General features: G+C 42.2%; 1 non-coding gene across 1 annotated transcript; it reads right to left on the bottom strand.

Moving 5' to 3' along the window:
* Window positions 1-6,442: 6,442 nt before the first annotated feature.
* Window positions 6,443-6,580, bottom strand: LOC119944369. The gene has a single exon (XR_005455855.1). It is a non-coding gene; the product is annotated as a small nucleolar RNA SNORA7 (small nucleolar RNA).
* Window positions 6,581-7,460: the final 880 nt, after the last annotated feature.

The raw sequence follows: 7,460 nt of genomic DNA, 5'->3' as shown, positions 1-7,460 counted from the left end.
GAAAGGTTAATTGAACCTTAGAGAAACAGCATGGATTGCCTAGGGGAAGGAGCATGGGCTTGGGACTCAGAAGACCTGCATTCTAATCCTAGCTCTGCCATTAGTTTGCTGTGTGACTTGGGAAAAATCACTTAATTTCTCAGTCCCTCAGTTCCCTCATCTGCAAAATGAGGATTCAATACCTGTTTTCCCTTCTATTTATATGATGAGATCCATGTGGGACACGATTATCTTGTATCCACCCCAGCGCTTAATATAGTGCTTGACACATAGTAAGCACTTAATGAATGCCACAATTATTACTTAATTAATTTAAGCTACAGGTTCCTCATCTATAAAATGAGGACTCAATACCTGTTCTCCCTTCCCTTTAGACTGCAAGCTTCTTGAGTGACAGTAACTGATTATCTTTAATCTACTCCAGTATTTAGTTCAATGCTTGACACACAATATGTGCTTAACAAATATAATCATCAAGAAATGTCTGCCAACACTGTTGTGTTGTACTCTCCCAAATACTTAGCACAGTGCTCTACACACACAGAGTGCTCAATAAATACAATTGATTGATTAGCTGGGGGTGTTTGGCCTGGATTAGGGCAGACTAAACATCACACTCCTAACTCCCACTCCCAGAATGTGTGGGTTCTGCTTGGACAATTTGCTCCCCTCTCTCAAAATGACAGGTCTGCTTAGGCCACTGTGACCTGGTGGAGGGGTGCCACGAAGAGCCTTTCCCTGCTGCCATGGTAAGGTTATCCAAAAGCAGTGGGTTCAGGCCATCTACCATTTCTGTGCACTCAGTAGACCTAAGAACATGAGCCCCCTCCAGAAACATGCTAGCAACCACACTGGATTCATCATGGTGTTACACGTTGCGAATCATCTGTTTGTCTTCCTATTCTAGATCAAGATTCCGTTCTATGGCTAGTTAAGCAATTCCAAACTCCACTTTGGGCATCCATCTATTGACTACGGAGAAAGTGGTCCCGCTACTCACCATAATGGCTGGAAACAAGGAAAAAGCCTTCCAGATTCCTTAAGCCAAATTAAAGTCAGGGCTTAGAAAATTAAAGACAAACATCACAGAAGTTCTGCTAAATCAAACCCTTATGAAGTCTTTTATGGTAAAAGACATATACCAACATAGGAGACATTAAGAACCACATACCTCCAGCTTTCTATCACCACCTTCTAGCAGACAAAGGAATCTTATAGTGTTCAAATGAGATTAATTGTTGGCTCAAGTTGATTAGGCCTTTACTATCCCCTCCCCAAGGATTTAACTCCTGGGTTGCTGGAAGCAATGACTTTCACCTAACCATCTGAGCCATATGGGCTGAGAAGGATCTTGAGAGATCATTCAGTACAGGGAATTTCTCTGTATGAGTTACCAAGCAATTCCAATGCCCCATTGTCTCTTGGGCTCATATAAACTAAAGCAAATAAGCATACCATCCAATTGATTGGACTTACCTCTACACCTCAAGGATTAGAAGAAAGACCAAAATCTCCCTCCATCCACTCCCCCATTCTACAAAACATCTGTGTCCCAGCCCCAGCAAGCCCCATGCAGAGATCTGATGTGCTAAATGCTCCAATGAGAGCTGGGATTGCTGGCTAGTAATGGTGGGATTGTCTACAGTGGCTTTCAATTAAGAAGGGTGAGAAGCCTCAATTGATCCACAGGTGGTGGTCTACCCACTGGCTAATCAAAACCTGAACTTTGGCAGAGAAATTATATAATCCCTATGTGTTTGATTAATGTACATTGGGCACATTGAGTCTATTATGGTTTGAAAACTAGATGCTCCCAGAGTCAATCCACTAAGGTGATTAATAAATACTGTTTATGGAGCATCCACTGCATGCACCGCACTGTACTACGAGCTTCAGAGATAACAGCAGAAGCAACAGACATAGTTCTTGCCCTCAAGGGATGAACAATTTAATAGGGGAGGCAGGAAAATAGAATTATTTACAAATAGTGAGAGCAGGAGGAAAAACAAGATTATAGCAGGTAGTCAGTCATATCATTCTGCTTATCTCTCCTAGCATCGCAGTATCTTCAGTTGTTTCCCACTGCATTCCTGATCATTGATTTATGACACTCCATCAGCTTTTTCCTTCTTTTCCCCCTGATCCCAGTTCACACTCCTTACTCCTCTCTAGCTAATCTACTCTCTCACCATATTCTTATTGCTCCATCTCCAACCCCTGCCTTAAACTCTTCCTCCTGCATGGAATTCCCTCCCCCTCCAAATTTGCTATACCACAACTCTCCACATTTTCAACTCTCCCTTCAAATCTGCTATTCATTCATTCATTCAATTATATTTATTGAGCACTTACTGTGTGCAGAGCATGAGCATTATACTAAACGCTTTAGAAGTACAAATTGGCAACATAAAGATACGGTCCCTACCCAACAACGGGCTCACAGTCCACAACTCTCCACATCTTCAACTCCCCCTCCAAATCTGCTATACCACAACTCTCCACATCTTCAAAGTCCTTCTGAAATCCCGCCTTCTGTGGGAGACTTTTCCAATTCATTTTTACTTCTCCTCTAGATTATAAGCTCCTTAAGGGTAGGACTCCTGAATCCTCTTTCCTTGGCTGATTAATGGATGTGGGATAAGAGGTAGAGAATGGTGGCATCTTAAACCCATTTAAAGATGAGATAACGGAGGCACAGAGGTGACTTGCTCAAGGTCACACAGCAGGGCAGTAGCAGAGGTGAGATTCGAATCTGGGTCTTCCATCTCCTATGCTACGCTCCTGGAACATTGTCAAATACTAATAGGAGTTTGGCATTTATTTAAACTAGCGGGTGCACCTCCTGCTTATAATCTGTGAGAAAGGCAAGGGATGAGCCCCAAACAATTGGCAGAAAACCCTAGCACAGCTCAGGGCTGCTGTCTGGACAAAGATTTCTCCAGGGTTGAAAATCTCCACATTACTTTAGGGCAACTGGATGAATGCTGGGCCCTATTTAAAATAGCTGAATAACCTCCCAATATCTACTCAAGGGAGAGGGGAAGGTAACATTCGAATGCCGTTCCTTCTGACCTAGCTATGACAGGTTTGAATAGCCCAGGAAGTGGCTTGTGAACCCCTTGAGGGAACACTCCATAAGTTAGAGATCCTCTAGACTAGAGTGTCTCAAAGTTAATTGTCTTTGTGAAGGGTTTTCTTTGTACAGAGGCTGTGTCCACAGGAGTTCAAGCTTTTAAGTTGCTCCTTTAATGGGTCTCTTTGCCCAGATTGTGTAGCCCATAGACCCTAATGGATCCTACAATGAATACAAAGATTTTTGTCCTATGAAGCAAGGGCCAACCCAAGGGATCAGCAATTAGATGCCCTTCATGTGCCACTTCACATTTTTACCCTTAAACAAAAGGCTGCCTTCCACACCTTACTTTCCATATTTAAAATCAAGAAAAAACTCCCAAAGTGCTAAGTTGAATAGACATTGCCCTCTGCAAGTTGAAGAAAAGAGATCAGTTTCAAAGACCCAAACCACAAGAATGTCCTGTCCTACTTAGGTGCATACAATCTCCATGTTTCAGGAACAGGTTTTTCACATCTCCCCAAAGCCGAATTTTCTATAACAGAAAAGACAAGCCACCTGGCAGTATTTTCCACCCTTTTGTCCATGAAAGAATCCATTTAAAATTGTGCCTCTACCATCATCACCATCACCAATTAGTGTTCAAAGAGTATTTATAAGGATCATATCACCTTACTAAGCAGTTTTTTGTTTGGTTTTGGTTTCTAAGGTATTTGTTAAGCAATTACTATGTTCCAGATACTGTAATAAGTGCTGGGGTCAATACAAGATAATCAAGTTGGACACAGTCCATGTCCCTTCTACATGGGCTCACACCTTTAACCCCCATTTTACAGATGAGGAAACTGAGGCACAGAGAAGTTAAGTGACTTGCCCAAGGTCGCACAGCGGTTTAGTGGTAGAACCAGGATTAGAACCCAGGTCTTCCAATCCCCAGGCCCATGTTTTTTCCACTAGGCTATAGCGATTCTTTCTGCAGTTCAGGAAATAATCTATCAGGAAGATAATCCATATTGCATTTGGGAAGTTAATCCAAATTCCATACCCTGGAATTTGAGAAACAGGACGGTAGCCCTCTCACAAATATAATTACTTTATTTTCTGTTTAACATGGTTGAGGATTTTTTTTATAACTTCCATCCCTAAATTTTGTCCTCTGGACCCCAAGATTTCCAATTAAACCATCAAGTAAATAGACCTCTCCAAGCTACACCTGTCGTTAACTGTAGAATGAACATTGGCCCCAGTGATATCACACCTGATGATGTTATTTATTAAATGTTTACTTGTGCCAAGCTCTGGTTTAGTTAATACAACATAATCAGATCCTGTCCTACATGGGGCTCACAGTCTAAGACAGAGGGAGAACAAGTACTTTTTCCCCATTTTAAATGGTAGAGGTAACTGAGGTACAGAGAAGTTAAGTGACTTGCTCAGAGTTGCACAGCAGGGAAATGGAGGAACTGGGAGTAGAACACAAGTCTCCTGACTCCTTTTCCCATTTTTTTTTCCATTAAGCTACACTGTCTCTTTGAAACTCTTTGGTTCAAGCTAGATGTTCATTGACATTAAAGGCACAATGGCCCTATAAATGTCATTTATCCTTGGAAACCAGGATGCTTACTGAGTAGAATTTTTCTCCCCAAGAAAGAATTCACCTCTTTATAATTTTTCCTAGAAAGGTAGTTGAGTAGCGAACTCCACACAGTTTACATGAAGTGAGAGAGCAAGAGATAAAAAGATGCTATCTGGGAGTTGTTCCAACAACGCTCTGCAGGAAACCTCTGCCCTGTCTCCGACGTTTTCGGACTTGAACAGGGACTGCCGGTTATTGTGGGTGGTTTTGCTGTATGGAGGAACATTCTTTGTTTCATCTGGGTAGAACTGAGGTCTTCCCACAGAAGCTCCCCTTACCCTCAGTTTGCATCAGAGCTGCTCTGATTGGGAATGGACAACAGCAGTTGTCAGTCCAAAGTCATGCCAAGGTCTGTAGATGTGAGAGGGCATACAGGCATTGTCTCTCCTTCTAGACTGTAAACTCCTTGGGGGCAGTGAAAATGCCCACCTACTCTATTATACTGTACTCTCCCAAGAGCTTATTACAGTGCTCTGCACAAAGTAAATGCTCAGTCAACACCATCTGGTGATTGATCGATTATTCTCACCCCAACCATCATATAGAGAAGCAGCACGGCTCAGTGGAAAGAGCATGGGCTTTGGAGTCAGAGGTCATGGGTTCGAATCCCGGATCAGCCACATGTCTGCTGCGTGACCTTGGGCAAGTCACTTAACTTCTCTGAGCCTCAGTTACCTCATCTGTAAAATGGGGAGTACAACTGTGAGCCCCACGTGGGACAACCTGATCACCTTGTACCCCCCCAACGCTTAGAACAGTGCTTTGCACACAGTAAGTGCTTAACAAATGCCATTATTATTATTATTATTATTATTATATATTTGGGGAATCTGACATGCTGGATTCTACTTTGGGCTCTGCTATATGCCTACCTTGTAGTTGTGAACAAGGAGCTTCACCTCTCTGTTCCTTGATGTCCTCATCTGTAAATCAATCTCAGGAGGGAGAGTAAGTCATTAAAAAGTGCCCAAGCAATACAAAATTCAGGTTAAGGTGCCACTTTCAAAAATTACAGAAAAAATCCCAAGCCTAAACTTTCAACTTTTATATGTTGCTAACTTGTACTTCCCAAGCGCTTAGTACAGTGTTCTGCACACAATAAGTGCTTAATAAATACGATTGATTGAATGAATGAATGAATAAAATTCTCACCCACTATGTTCCATATAGTTAGACAATGGAGAAAATACATATTTTACTTTTGAATAGGCCAGTTTAATTTTGTTTCAAATTTGTACCAGAGCATTTCCATAGTAATTTAGTTTTATCAAAACATGGAAAAAAGCCTTCCCAACTAAGCCCTCATTTTCCTTACTCCCTCTCCCTTCTGCATCACCTATGCACTTGGATCTGTACCCTTTATTCACCTGACTCTAAGCACTTATGGTCATATCTGTAATTTATTTATTTGTATTAATAATATCTATCTCCCTCTCTAGACTGTAAGCTCCTTATGGGCAGGGAATGTGTGTACCAACTTTGTTGTATTGCACTCTTCCAAGTGCTTAATTCTTGTCATGCTGTCAAGTCATCTCTGACCCATAGCGACGCCATGGTCACATCTCTTCCAGAATGCCCCGCCTCCATCTGCAATCATTCTGGTAGTGTATCCATAGAGTTTTCTTGGTAAAAATATGGAAGTGGTTTACCATTACCTCCTTCGACGCAGTCAACATGAGTCTCCACCCTCGACTCTCTCCCTTGCCACTGCTGCCCAGCACAGGTGAGTTTTGACTTGTAGCAGATTGCCCTCCACTCTCTAGCCACTGCTCAAGCTAGGAATGGAATGGATATGCCTCTGCTTGACTCTCCGTCCCCTAGTCGAGGCTGGTAGAGTCCTGGAAATTCTCCAGGTGCGACCTTGACAGGGGAAGCGTTTAATAGTAATAGTAGTGATGGTATTTGTGACTGGCACTGTTACTATTTACTATGTGCCTGGAACCATTCTAAGCAATGAGGTGGATACAAGCAAATCAGGTTGGACACAGTCCCTGCATGGGGCTCACAGTCTCAGTCCCCACTTTCAGATGAGGTAACCGAGGCACAGAGAAGTGAAGTGACTTGCCCAAGGTCACACCGCAGACAAGTGGTGGAGCTGGGATTAGAACCCATGACCTAGTGACTCCCAGGCCCGTGCTCTATCCACTAAACCATGCTGCTCTGGACACAGTGGGCACTCAATAAATGCCACTGAAGGATTGATTCATAATAATTCCATTCTGTTAATCAGTCTACCCAATTCAAAGACAACACCAAACCAAGGGGTTAGCAAAACCAGCCGCCCATTGCTTTTGGCTATTAGGTAGAATAATGAGTTAATGTTTATAAATAAGCTTTGAACTTTGCAAATGAAAAAGGAGCTATGTCAATACAAAAGGTAATTATCACCACTATGGGCAGGTAACTCTTTGAATTTTCATTAGGAACGAATACACCGGCTTTTATTCATTTGGCATTTTACCCTGCTGACCGTGTGATTTTTAAAGGCTTTGAGGAGAGGTTTCTGTGGGATTTGTCACTTATAAATGTGTTTCCTATTCTGTTCAACAAACATAAGGTTCCCCTTTGAATCACATGTTTGTATATCCAGAAAGTTGGCCTTTAACAAAGAGTCAGACACTAATTACACGGGTGCAAAATGTTTCTTTTACACACACTTTATTTGGGGAAATATTTATTCAGGTATCACTAATTAGTGGTAGAGTCGGGGAGGTTGAAGGGCACTAACTGAAATGTTTGAATGCTGCATTC

The sequence above is a fragment of the Tachyglossus aculeatus genome, chromosome 22 (assembly GCF_015852505.1).
Source record: "Tachyglossus aculeatus isolate mTacAcu1 chromosome 22, mTacAcu1.pri, whole genome shotgun sequence".
NCBI lineage: Eukaryota > Metazoa > Chordata > Mammalia > Monotremata > Tachyglossidae > Tachyglossus > Tachyglossus aculeatus.
The sequence above is the reverse complement of the archived record's forward strand: the minus strand, read 5'-3'. Positions and strand labels throughout refer to the sequence as shown.